The following is a 13697-nucleotide window of genomic DNA, read 5'->3' as shown; positions in this document are numbered from 1 at the left end:
TTAGTCTGCTTGTCTTCAGCAAACTGTTTGCGGGCTTTCTTGTGCATCATCTTTAGAAGAGGCTTCCTTCTGGGCCGACAGCCATGCAGACCAATTTGATGCAGTGTACGGCGTATGGTCTGACCACTGACAGGCTGACCCCCCACCCCTTCAACCTCTGCAGCAATGCTGGCAGCACTCATACGTCTATTTCCCAAAGACAACCTCTGGATATGACGCTGAGCACGTGCACTCAACTTCTTTGGTCGACCATGGCGAGGCCTGTTCTGAGTGGAACCTGTCCAGTTAAACCGCTGTATGGTCTTGGCCACTGTTCTGCAGCTCAGTTTCAGGGTCTTGGCAATCTTCTTATAGCCCAGGCCATCTTTATGTAGAGCAACAATTCTTTTTTTCAGATCCCCCGAGATTTCTTTGCCATGAGGTGCCATGTTGAACTTCCAGTGACCAGTCAGTATGGGAGTGTGAGAGCGATAACACCATATTTAACACATCTACTCCCCATTCACACCTGAGACCTTGTAACACTAACGAGTCACATGACACCGGGGAGGGAAAATGGCTAATTGGGCCCAATTTGGACATTTTCACTTCAGTGTTGTCACATGAAAAGATATACTCAAATATTTACAAAAATGTGAGGGGTGTACTCACTTTTGTGATATACTGTATATATATATATAGATAGAAAGATAAACAGATCTATAAAAAAATAATTTGACCTAATTTCCATATCAGACAACCCCCTAGGCCCTAGTCCAGCGGTTCCCAAACTATTTCCTACTTTGCAAGGTCTGTACGTGTCACGCCCTGATCTGTTTCACCTGTCCACGTGCTTGTCTCCACCCCCCTTCAGGTGTCGCCCATCTTCCCCCTTTATCCCCTGTGTATTTATACATGTGTCTTCTGTCTGTCTGTTGCCAGTTCGTCTTGTTTGTACAAGCCTACCAGCGTTTTGTCTCCGCTCCTGTTTTTTCCCAGTCTCTCTTTTTCTCATCCTCCTGGTTTTTGACCCTTGCCTTGCCTGTCCTGCCCTGTACTGACCACTGCCTGTCTCTGAGCCTGCCTGCCGTCCTGTACCTTTGCTCCACCTCTGGATTACCGACCTCTGCCTGACCTGACCCTGAGTCTGCCTGCCGTCCTGTAACGTGGCCTCTGCTCTGGATGATCAACCCCTGCCTGCCTTGACCTGTTGTTTGCCTGCCCCTGTGGTTACAATTAACATTGTTACTTCACACAGTCTGCACTTGGGTCTTACCTTGATTACTGATAGTACGTGCTTAACCAAGATGTAGAATTCAGCATTTGACATTACCTGACATATCTTCATATCTTTTTTAGTATGGGTCCAAACACCAAATATTTGGTTGTAGGCACAAGACATTCCCAGAACCTATTTACAACATGTTCCTTACCAAATAAACCTATGTCCCTGGCCCTTTCCAAGGGGAGGACAGGAGAACATGCAGTGTGGGACTGTAGATTTCAGGCCCTGTCTGTCTGTCAGGGTGGTCTCACCTCCAGGGACCTCATTAGTCGCTTGGACACTCTACTTTCCACTCCCCAAATATCTGATTCCATGACACAACTTGCCTTGATTAATTAAGCATTAGCACTGGCCTTTTCCACCAGCCAAGAAACCAGCACACCACATAGAGAGAGGGGGGGAGAAAGAGAGCGAGAGAGGAAGAGATTGAGAGCGAGACAGAGGCCACCATAAACGTCCCACAATGCTGCAGTAGCATCATGTCCAGTACTCCTCAGACCCCTTGTCTTGTCCTGCTCTAACTGTGGACGTCTCAGCTCGACTGAGGTAAATAATGAGGACCCAGCAGGCCGATAGCAGAATGTCAGAGTTCTCAACAAGAACAAATTACCTCACCAGAGTGCTGCTGGCCCCTCACACATCCTCTCCTCAGAAACAGGACACATGCAGAGGAGAGTTGAATCATGCTAACATCAGTCAATCCACTCGTACGGTAACGCCTCTGTGGATGCCCAATTATTCCTATACTATTAGCATTCATTTCTCTCAGACTCATGACGTTTCATGAAGTATTTAAGTTTAAAAAGGAACACTTCACTGAGAAAATGCATGCATAATGATTCTCAACATGCAATCCCTTCAAAATTGTTATGATGAAATCTTAAATTTTACCTGGTGAGCCATATTTGATCATTTATTGGCAATGTAATGAGAATTTTGTCTGTGAGAAATGCTTGAATGGCCAGTAAAATAAAGTGGCTTCAGAATGCATTGTGTAATTATGCATTTTTTGATATTTTTTTTATTTCACCTTCATTTAACCAAGTAGGCTACTTGAGAACAAGTTCTCATTTATTGATTTTTGTAATTTGTTCCAGTCATTGGCAGCAGAGAACTGGAAGGAAAGGCGGCCAAAGGAGGAATTGGCTTTGGGGATGAAAAACCGGATTGCACAGCGGAGAAGGTACGGTGGGATTTGAAATGGTTAGTGATCTGTTTATTGACTCGGCTTTCGAAGACTTTAGAAAGGCAGGGCAGGATGGATATAGGTCTGTAACAGTTTGGGTCTAGAGTGTCACCCCGTTTGAAGAGAGGGATGACCGCGGCAGCTTTCCAATCTTTAGGGATCTCGGACGATATGAAAGAGAGGTTGAACAGACTGGTAATAGGGGTTGCAACAATGAAAGAGGGTCCAGATTGTCTAGCCCAGCTGATTTGTACGGGTCCAGGTTTTGCAGCTCTTTCAGAACATCTGCAATCTGGATTTGTGTGAAGGAGAAGCTGGCGAAGCTTGGGCAAAAAGCTGCGGGGGGTGCGGAGCTGTTGGCCGAGGTTGGGGTAGCCAGGAGGAAAGCATGGCCAGCCGTAGAGAAATGCTTATTGAAATTCTCGATTATCGTGGATTTACAGGTGGTGACAGTGTTACCGAGCCTCAGTGCAGTGGGCAGCTGGGAGGAGGTGCTCTTATTCTCCATGGACTTTACAGTTTCCCAAAACATTTTGGAGTTAGAGCTGCAGGATGCAAATTTCTGTTTGAAAAAGCTAGCTTTTGCTTTCCTGACTGACTGTGTGTATTGGTTTTTGTGCTGGTCGAGGGCAGTCAGGTCTGGAGTGAACCAAGGGCTATATCTGTTCTTAGTTCTACATTTTTTGAAAGGGGCATGCTTATTTAAGATGGTGAGGAAATTACTTTTAACGAACGACCCGGTATCCTCGACTGACGGTTTGAGGTCAATATCCTTCCAGGATACCCGGGCCAGGTCGATTAGAAAGGCCTGCTCGCAGAAATGTTTTAGGAAGCGTTTGACAGTGATGAGGGGTGGTCGTTTGACCGCGGACCCATAGGCAGTGATCGCTGAGATCCTGATTGAAAACAGCAGAGGTGTATTTGGAGGGCAAGTTGGTCAGGATAATATCTATGAGGGTGCCTATGTTTACGGATTTCGGGTTGTACCTGGTGGGTTCCTTGATAATTTGTCTGAGATTGAGGGCATCTAGCTTAGATTGTAGGACTGCCGGAGTGTTAAGCATATCCCAGTTTAGGTCACCTATCAGAACGAACTCTGAAGATAGGCAATCAATTCATGTGGCTTGGAGAAAACAGGAGTTCAAACAATACGCCAATCTTTTTCTTAAGCTTGCTGTTGTAAAGCGCTATAGACTCGTACATACGAAAAGGGGGATGAAAATAAATAGGCCAAATGGCATTTCTCTGTTTTAAAAGGCTTCTGAAAACAACATGCAAAATAACTTGGTTAAGTACTTATGTCTTCTCCTCAAGTACACAGCAGCGCAACAGTCTGGAGCTATTCAGCAATACATGTCAGGGCCATAGTTTTGTAGAAGAAAATGCAGTATTGTGTTTATATAGTTCAATATGCACAATAACAGAGTCTACTCATATTTACGAGACAGTGGAACATTGCAAGACCAAAACACATTTGAAACTTGTTGCTGGGTATTCATCAAAGTTTCAAAGCAATAACCTCAATAAACACATAATATTTGTACAGTTCCTAATGGTTTTTGTAGAATACAGCCGAGAAATACCTGAAATAGGGACATAGAGTTACAGTGTTAAGCCTGCTTCCTGTCTAGGTATCTTCCTCGGTTCCTGGCTTTATAGGGAGTTTTTCCTAGCCACCGTGCTTCTACATCTGCATTGCTTGCTCTTTGGGGTTTTAGGCTGGGTTTCTGGACAAGCACTTTGTGACATCTGCTGATGTAAACAGGTCATTATAAATACATTTGATTGATTGAATCTCCCAGAATAAGAACCAGTCATTAAAAAGGAAAACTGCAGTTTGGAGTGTAGCCTACACTGCGAGTGACCATACCAGGAAACAACAAACGTTACAGATTCAAATGGCAATAAGAAAAGTCTATATTTTTGGCTCACAAATTGTATTATTTTACTACAAAAAATAGTGCATATCAATTACATTTTGGACTATTAGGGAAAAAATGAACATCTTCTGGAAGGTAATTTACTTGGTTCCTTGTGGTGTGTGGCATTTGATCAGCTTTTATTCTATTGATTACAGCTTTGTCTCCTAGCCGATGCACCTGAGGGGTTTGAAGGTTATGAACAGAGCCGTACCCCTGCTGGGCTTCACCTGCTGAGCAGATCTTTGGGCTACACAGCCTCCTGAGGGGGGCTCCAGTGGAGAGGTGGAGGGAAGGAGGGGGTCTTATTCATTAATCCCCTCTATGGAGCATCACTGGCAGGCCTGCGATGGGAAAGTTCAGAGGCGTCACAGGGTGAACAGGCTGCAGGATGCTGGATGAGGTGGAGGCTTCAGAGGGTATTCTCCCCGGGATACTCAGCCTGTCTGATCTTGGCAGGTGAAGCCTACTGAACAAGTGTCTCACTGCAGGGGTCTGATGTCAAGCAGGAGGTTGTGTAAATTAGGGGAAGGTTTATGTAAATTGACAAGAGAGCCAATCCACAGGTAACAAATCATTAAGAGATGGAGTCCCTCCCCCTCGTCACTCATCCTCTGGGTGGAGATGGAGCTCTGTGGAGCTCAGGGAGGACCATATAGTTGTATAGAGATCACATTGTTGTATCTTTCCCATTACGGCATCTGTGAGAGCATGGGCAGCACCATTGAGGCCATCTCCATTTTCTTATTTTTCTACTTCCCTGAGTTGGTAAACAAACTGAAAGGGTGCATACTACCACCTGGAGTGTGTTGTTTGAACAGGTATGAAGGCAATGTTGGCGATTTACTGCCACCTGCAGTTATGGAGTGGATGCTCACTAGTATAATTCATTGGATTGGCTGATCCCCCCTGATAACCTGGATGGAATTATGTGATCCTTCCTTAACCCATAGCAAGTCCCGCCCAGTTGACTACTTAAAAATTGTGAAAGTCCTCAATGGTGTTGCCCATGCTAAAACGGCCCATAGAGTCCCCTATATAACTATATGGGAGGGATTGAGAGAGACTAACCTAACGTAGAAGGTGTAAAAGAAACACCTGAGCGGTGTTTCTTTCTTTCTGGTCCTGATGAGAGAGATAAAATGTCGGGGGAGGTTCTCTTATGCACTATTCAAGCAATCCAGTAAATGTGGAGGAGGAGTTAAGATGGAGTGCATCCGGTTGGCTGCCCATGCTGAGGGTGGGGAGAGATTGCGAAGGAATGGGAGGGAACGCTTAAAGGCATGTCATGTCAGTCTTGCTGGTGACCATAATTAATTATGGCAGCATGACATTCAACATAGGTGTAACAAGTGTAAAAACAGATTTCACAGGCAAGGCAGGCAAAGTTCTCTCATCCTGCATGTCCCTGGTATGCACCAATACACACAGGGTTGCTGGTTCAAAGACAGGGGTATACTGTCCTGCAGAGTTCCCTACAGGCATAGTGTGAAAGAGACAACATCCAGATTTCAAACAAACAGCACGTTGTCGTGCGATTCCATGTTGAACCCAGTTGTGGTGCTGCATTTGGCATCCATTATCAGTTCAATTGACAAAGAGTATCGTATGTGGAAACCAATCTGCTCTTTCCCGGGTCAACACCTGTGCAACCAATAGAAATAGAACAGCATTATAATTGTACAATACATGAAAAGCACTGACCATAAAATGGTTTAATATAATTATCCCAATTTTGTAAAAAGAAAATGTAGATGGAAACATGCATTAAAAAGTAAAAAAAATGCAGTGGATGTTTGCTGAATTATAGCACGTTTCCCTCCAGGCCTAGGTATTCATTTGGTTACAGCCATCTTTCTCCTCGGATGCAATTGTGCCATATTTCACTAAATAATACATGTTGCAGCTGTCAAATATAATTGTCCTTTCATAAATGAACAATGTAAGTTTCATGAATAGACAAAATAAAGAATGTTTGGGGGTTTCATTAGTTCAATGATTGACAGAGGAAGCCCATTTCAATTTGTACTCATAGACTGGATAGAATGGCTATCGCGGATGGGCATATGGCCTCAATTGGGTTTATAGGCAATGTGAAAACACAGGGACTAGAGCCAGGAGCTTTATCTAGCAGGAGGCTTCCAACAGCTCCTATTTTTGGACAGGGTAGGCCCGAACAGGAGTCGAAAAGTCTCACAGACTTGATGAGCCATATATCTATCTCTAATCATTTGCTTTCCTCTCTTACATAACAGTAAAACTCATATAAAAAAATGCCAAGGTTTTATGGGTAAAGAGTACATTTTCATGTCTTGCGATCTCTATTGGACCTTGACTTCACATTTTAGATTTCAGGTTATGATAGAGAATACAAATCTTTCCATTAGTAAAGTGCTGTGATGTTGGCAGAGGGAAATTGAGAAAAAGTTACAGCTCATGGACTGTGGCCATTCCAGTAAAACAGAATGAAATATCCATAGCTAGCTTTTATTATTTCGTTGTGGGGAATGGAAAATGATATAGACCAAACCCGGAAAGTAAAACTGAATATTCTATTCATCCAATAATTGTATGTTGATTTGAATGCAATGACAGGGTGGAGGGTTGTCGTGGTTGTGTGAGCACACATTAAGAGTGCATTTACTGCCTGTTCCTCATTTCCTCTTTACCATCTCCTAAATGACCCACTCATGGCAGCTTGTCCTGACAGAAGGGTATCATCATCTGTATCGCTGGGTGTTTATTGGCCTAAAGTAGAGGGGGACTCTGAAACAAACAACACTGAAACAAACAACACTGTCCGGGTGCTAAATTGTAGCTAAATTGTAGCAATGAAGAACAACATTAGTAGTACTGTAGTCACCCAGGTGAATGAGCAAGGTGCCAACTGTGGTGAAATAACCATTCTCAAAAACTCTTCATGAGTATTGAAATAGAGCCCAGACTGTGAAGCATCATGCCTGAACACAACTTAGCACTGCTTTAATGGGGAGAGTAATTAATGATGAACCATTATCATGAGAGTGAATAAGGGAGGAGGTAGAGGTAGAGGAGGAGGAGAACAATGACAATTAAAAGAATGAGAGAGAAAGAGAGAGGGGGGATTTTCGAACTCTATCTTAAGCAGTGGCGACCCGTCATTCAGAGCCCTACCTGTTTTGAGCCCCGCCTGTTTGGCAAAAAAAATATTTACAGTACCATAAATGCCAAGAGTGTCATCGAGGCAAAGGGTGGCTACTTTGAAGAATCTAAATTATAAAATATATTTTGATTTGTTGAACACTTTTTTTGGTTACGACATGATTCCATATGTGTTATTTCATAGTTTTGATGTCTTCACTATTATTCTACAATGTAGAAAATTGTCACAGATCTTTCCGGTACTGCTGGTCATTCCGTGCACCAGTTCCGGAGTTCTACGTCACCGACTTCTAGGTGCCACTGAACTGGTTCAGTACCACCAACCCCGGACTGTCTTGTCTAATTACGCACACCTGGTTCCTATATTCCCCTGATTAGTAATTGTATATACAGTATGTGCCCTCTGTTCACCATTGTGATGTCGGTTATTGTTGCCATGTTCGTTGGTCCTGTGAGTACCTTTGTTGTTGTTTCGGTTTTTGTGCTGCGTGTTCTGTGCAATTGTTATTACGGGTCTCGTCCCGTGCATTGTTATTACGGGTCTCGTCCCGTGCATTGTTATTACGGGTCTCGTCCCGTGCGTTGTTATTACGGGTCTCGTCCCGTGCGTTGTTATTACGGGTCTCGTCCCGTGCATTGTTATTACGGGTCTCGTCCCGTGCATTGTTATTACGGGTCTCGTCCCGTGCGTTGTTATTACAGGTCTCGTGCGTTGTTATTACGGGTCTGTCCCGTGCGTTGTTATTACGGGTCCTCGTCCCGTGCGGTTGTTATTCGGGTCTCGTACCCGTGCGTTGTTATTACGGGTCTCGTCCCGTGGTTGTTATTACGGGTCTCGTCCGTGATTGTTATTACGGGTCTCGTGCGTTGTTATTTACGGGTCCTTCGTCCCGTGCGTGTGTTATTACGGGTCTGTCCGGTGCGTTGTTATTACGGTGGCTGTCCGTGCGTTGTTATTACGGGTCTCGTCCGTGGCGTTGTTATTACGGGTCTCTCGTCCGTGCGTTGTTATTACGGGTTCTCGTCCGTGCGTTGTATTATTACGGGTATTCGTCCCGTGCGGTTGGTTATATACGGGGTCTCGTCCCGTGCGTTGTTATTACGGGTCTCGTCCGTGCGTTGGTTATTACGGGTCTCGTCCCGTGCGTATTTGTTCATTACGGGTGCGTCTCGTCTCGTCCGCGTTGTTATTACAGGTCTCGTGCGTGGTTTATTTACGGTTCTCGTCCGCGTGCGTTGTTTTTAACGGGTCTCGTCCGTGCGTTGTTATTGGGACGGATTGACTCTCGTCCGTGCGTTGTTATTACGGGTCTCGTCCCGTGCGTTGTTATTACGGGGTCTCGTCCCCGTGCGTTGTTTATTAGGGTTCCCTCGTGTCGTTGGTGTATTACGGGTCTCGTTCCCGTGGTTGTTATTACGGGTCCTCGTCCGTGCGTTGTGTATTGACGGGTTCTGGTGCGTTGTTATTAGACGGGTCTCCGTCTCGTCGTGTGTTATTTACGGGTCTCGTCCGCGTGCATTGTTATTTCACGGTGTCTCGTCTCGTGCGTTCGGTTCATTGACGGGTCTCGTCCCGTGCGTTGTTATTACAGGTCCTCGGTGCGTTGTTATTACGGGTCTCGTCCCGTGCGTTGTTTATTACGGGTCTCGTCCCGTGCGTTGTTATTACGGGTCTCGTGCCGTTGTTATTACGGCTCGTCCGTGCGTTGTTATTTACGGGTCTCGTCCCGTGCTTGTTATTACGGGTCTCGTCCCGTCGTTGTTATTACGGGTCTGTCCGTGCGTTGTTATTCGGGTCTCGTGCGTTGTTATTACGTGGTCTCGTCCCGTGCGTTGTTATTACGGGTCTCGTCCCGTGCGTTGTTATTACGGGTCTCGTCCGTGCGTTGTTATTCGGGTCTCGTCCCGTGCGTTGTTTTATTACGGGTCTCGTCCTCGTGGCGTTGTTATTACGGGTCTCGTCCCGTGCATTGTTATTACGGTCTCGTCCTCGTGCGTTGTTATTACGGGTCTCGTCCTTGCGTTGTTATTAGGGTCTTGTCCCTGCGTTGTTTTACGGGTCTCTGTTCCGTGCGTTGTTTATACGGGTCTCGTCGTGCGTTGTTTATTACGGGTCCTCGGTCCCGTGCGTTGTTATTAACGGGTCTCGTGGCGTTGTTATTACGGGTTCGTCCGTGCGTTGTTTATTACGGGTCTCGTCCGTGCGTTGGTTAATTTTACGGGTCTCGTCCCGTGCGTTGTTAATTTACGGGTCCCCTCCGTTTCCGTTTTTGGGTCCCGGGTTGTTATTACGGGTCTCGTCCCGTGTTGTTATTACGGGTCTGTCCCGTGCTTGTTATTACGGTCTGCGTCCGTGCGTTGTTATTACGGGTCTCGTCCGTGCGTTGTTATTTACGGGTCTCGTCCGTGCGTTGTTTTACCGGGTGCGTCGTCGTTGTTTTAGCGGGCTGTTGGTTTTATTAGGGTCTCGTCCCGTGCGTTGTGTTTACTTACGGGTCTCGGTCATTGTTCGGGTGCCGTGCGTTGTTATTAGGGTCTCGCGTGCTTTCGTTGTCTTGTTATTACGGGGCTCGTCCGTGGGCATCTGTTTATTAGCGGTCATCGTCCCCGTGCGTTGTTTTATTAACGGGTCTGCGTCCCGTGCGTTGTTATTACGGGTCTCGTGCGTTGTTATTACGGGTCTCGTCCCGTGCGTTGTTATTACGGGTCTCGTCCCGTGCGTTGTTATTTCGGGTCTCGTCCCGTGCGTTGTTATTTCGGGTCTCGTCCCGTGCGTTGTTATTTCGGGTCTCGTCCCGTGCGTTGTTATTACGGGTCTCGTCCCGTGCGTTGTTATTACGGGTCTCGTCCCGTGCGTTGTTATTACGGGTCTCGTCCCGTGCGTTGTTATTACAGGTCTCGTTTCGTGTATTTATTAGAGGTTTAACCTCGCTCTTTGGTTTGGGTTATATCCCTGTGTGTTTTGTATACGTGTTTGTTTTGGGCTTTGTCCCTGTGCCTTTCATGGCATGTTGTGTAATTTGGGTGGAGTATTAAAACCCCCTATTACGTATTCCTGCGCCTGTCTCCAATCATTTATACAATAGTAAAATAGTAAAATAGTAATATAGTAAAAATAAATATTGAATGAGTAGGTGTGTCTAAACTTTTGACTGGTTTTATCCATATCTTTTTTTTTTATATAACCTTTATTTAACTAGGCACTGTATATACAGTATATATTATTTTTTGTGTGCCTGTTTTGCATGTTATTTTGGCATTAATACGTGTCACATATCAGTTTGCAAACTATGTCAAAAAATGTTTTATCATTGAGCTAATTAAGCCGCATACAAACATGGTCTCTTTTTTGCTTTCTTGAGGAAGGCAGCTCCAACATGCAGGTGTTTCAGCCTAGCTCGGTGCTTTCTGTGGTGGTGGGGCAGGCAGCGGAAAATACGGAGCGTAGGGGTTGATAATATTCTCAAGTTGCGCTGTGATTGGATCAGTGTTCTGTCACTCTTGGGGACACTACGTCACCGCAAAATCTACGGGGAGAGCTCGAAAAATTAAAGCCCTTTGGGTGCTGCCATAGAGTTACATTAGAAGTGCCCATCTAAGAAGACTCAAGGTCATTGGCCACAGATAAAATGACGACAAATCACGTTATATATACCGTAGCTTTGATTGCACTGATCATGTCAACATCATATTTTCTATTTCTTAGCCAGCAAGCTAGTAGCTGTCATCATCAAGAATCAAGTCGACAATCTATTCGCAAATCCTTTTCAATCCTTGTTATATAAAGAGAAATGATGGATAAAACGTGTCAGTGCTCATTGGCCATTGGACATAAACATTACACAACAAGTTGGAAATCGCAAATTCAACAATGAGTGGTTTGGAAGGAATCAGTGGCTAACTGCAAGCATTACAAAGCAATCACTAGCCTGCTATTCAGTCGGGGTGTGTGTGGTCCAAGTCTGGGATTAAGGGTCTCTTTTCCAAGTTTAAAAGGATAAACATTCAACATTGGCCATGCTGTTAATCCAGCATGACTTCTGTCACGTTCAAAACAACTGGAAACTCAGAACTGGGAAATCTCAGACTTCAGCGAATTCCAGACAGCTGGGAACTCTGGGGGAAATAAACAAGCTCTCACTGGGAAAATACATTTTGAACGGTCATCCAACTGGGAATTCCAAGCCGGGAACTCAGGCCTCTTTCTAGAGCTCTGACCTGAAGATCACTGACATCTTGATTCGACCTTGTTTTTTTTTAGATCCCAGTTGTCTTGAAAGCACCATAAGTCCAGAGAATTCCAGACTTTGATGACAACGTTTGATGACAAAATTTGCCCACGAAGGACCGTCACTTCACCTTCCTGTTCAAGTGAGCACAGCACAACAAGGTGAGTCAAAAAATGCTGCATGAATTATGTAATGTGCCAGGGAGATATGTACACTGTAGCTAAGACAGTACTACTAGGTGTATGTTGTGTAGTAAGCTGTTAGTAGCCCATATGCCACATCCTAATTTTAGTACACTTTCCCCTAATAACTTAGCCTAATGTTCTGACTTGGTGCACATGTAGCCTATAGCCTGCTTGAGAGATATCGTCATCAAATGTTGTAAGAGCTTTCATTGTCTGCTTATATGCCCTTTTTATTTATGTCTTAATCGAAATGACAGATTGCCTCTTTGGCTCGTTGTCCCCTTATGCCATAGTTTGTACATCTTAATTGTCGGTAGAAACCACATTTGTTTAAGCAAATCAGCCATATCAGCAATGTTTTTTTAAAGGCAGTAAATGAGGCTGAATGAACTGGGAGAGTGGAGGTCAAATCATTGTTAATGTCACATGATACCATGAGTCTTTCAGGCACTTGAACCAAAAATGAGTGAAATCGTCATTTGGAGTGAAATAGATTGACCCAGGGAGTGATAAGATAAGAAAAGAAAACATCAAAGAAAATGGTAACAATAGTTCGACCCAAGACGGTGGGTCGAACTATACTGACATATATAATTGTTTTAAGATGGTAACACTATGTATCATTTAGCTATTTGATTTGGAATTTTAGGACCCCTTTAGGTATATATTATATTTTCTCCTTTACTACTAAAGCCCATAGAAACGCATTTAACACATTCATGAATGGCAAAATGGACAGTCCAATTAAAAAAAATAAGAAACAAGGTTTTGTAGACTAAATCTAAGAGATATATTTAACCCGTATTTGGGTAGGCACAAAACTTTAGGTTACGACCGTAACCCCGGTTCTCTGATAGTATGAGTGAGGTATTTCACTTATGGGATACGTCCCCAGCGTATTCGTCAGAAGCCTTTATTACACTACGCCAGCCGTGATTGGCTGGATGTCGAGACGTGTTCGTTGGGGAAGGGTGTCCTTCCTACACTATAAAAGGTCAGACGCAGCATCAGAGTCCTTCAAAAATAAGCCACACCTCTTCCTCGCTCATGCAAGGAGGGTGGTCTGATGAAATACCTTACTCATACTATCAGAGAACCGGGGTTATGGTCGTAACCTAAAGTTATCTTTCAAGTATTAGTTTTGGTATTTCACTTATGGGATATACTGACTCCCATATTGCCAGACAAGCTTATCATGACGACCGACTGCCCTGTGCGATATATCACACAAATTGCCCATGCCCCTCAAAAGATCCTACACGTAAAACGGTATGCACCAGGGTCGGTGCAGTGATATCGAGCCTATAAAACTTTGCAAATGTATGAGGCGAAGCCCAACTTGCTGCTGAGCAAATATCTTGGATAGATATGCCATTAAATAAAGCCCAGGATGTAGCCATTCCTCTAGTGGAATGAGCTAGTAGGCCAGCAGGAGACTGGTATACACAAGGGTCTTCAAAGCAATAGCCCCCACTATCCAGTGGGAGAGGCGCTGTTTAGTGAGCGCTTTACCTGTGTAAGGTTTCGCCTAGGAAACAAACAGCTGATTACATTTTCTAAATCCCTTAGTACCGTCCATGTAGATGTGCAGAGCACGTACTGGGCACAACATATGTAAACCATTGAAGTTCCGAAGAGGAAAAGGGTGGGGGATAAAAAGCTACCAGCTCAAGGGGAAGACACATCAAAGATTGTTAATAATCTTAGGGATAAAATTGCGATTAGGCCACAATGATACCTTATCGTTACAGGATGCAAATTGAGCACATGACG

This window comes from Salvelinus sp. IW2-2015, linkage group LG4q.1:29 (assembly GCF_002910315.2).
Source record: "Salvelinus sp. IW2-2015 linkage group LG4q.1:29, ASM291031v2, whole genome shotgun sequence".
Taxonomy (NCBI): domain Eukaryota; kingdom Metazoa; phylum Chordata; class Actinopteri; order Salmoniformes; family Salmonidae; genus Salvelinus; species Salvelinus sp. IW2-2015.
Note: the sequence above shows the minus strand (reverse complement) of the source record.